Raw genomic sequence first — 895 nt, 5'->3', positions numbered from 1 at the left:
TATATATATATATATATATATATATATTTGTGTGTGTGCGTGTATGTGTATATGGCCAGAGGAAATGACAACCCCTTTGGCTGATTTGTTTGACAGTAAATAGACTAATAAGAAACTCGATTTTCTTAGTCCTGTTTTCCTGAAGCTAAAGTAACAAATTTAGATTTTTGGTCCCATGAAATTAAAACACTCTTAATTGATCTTGATGCTGATGCAGATATAAAACTAAATTGTGTTTTTCTTTTTTTTTTTATAAAGACATTTGATGATTTAGCTCCTAGTTTTTCTGTTATTTTCCGCATGTCGGCAAGAGGAGGTTACTTTTTGCTCTTGTTAGAGAATTGGTAATGCTACTCCATTAGGTTTTATGTGTTGTGATAGATGTTACCCTGCTAAATGCCACCCAATTTCCTTACCTCTCATATTATCTTCAGTGTTTGAACATATATTGAAAACGTCTAAATAGTTATACTGAAGATAATAACCTGTTCCCTAGTTTGCAATTTGGTTTTTCTAAAGCCTCCGAGCATGTGATGTCCTTATTAAAATTTCCCATGCTGTACACAAATCCTTGATTGCGGTCAGGAAGTTCGCATGAATAGCCTTAATTTTGATCCTGCCTTTGCCCGTGTTAATCATGAGGCCTTGTTTGCAACCTAAAACAATTAGGAGTGAGTTAGTCTTTTCTTAGCATCTTTATTGAATTTATAATTAATAGATTACATAGAGTTCGTGTTGATTTGCACCACAGTGAGAATAGAAATGTGATATCTGGTTTTCCTAAGTGTAGTATACTAGGCCCATTACTTTTCATACTATATTTATGTATGATATGTGGTTTTGCCTAGAAAGCAAGCTCGTTGCATATGCAAAGGATGTTACTCCCTTTGCATAA

This window comes from Palaemon carinicauda, chromosome 18 (assembly GCF_036898095.1).
Source record: "Palaemon carinicauda isolate YSFRI2023 chromosome 18, ASM3689809v2, whole genome shotgun sequence".
NCBI classification, from domain to species: Eukaryota; Metazoa; Arthropoda; class Malacostraca; order Decapoda; family Palaemonidae; genus Palaemon; species Palaemon carinicauda.
This window is presented reverse-complemented; position numbering follows the sequence as displayed.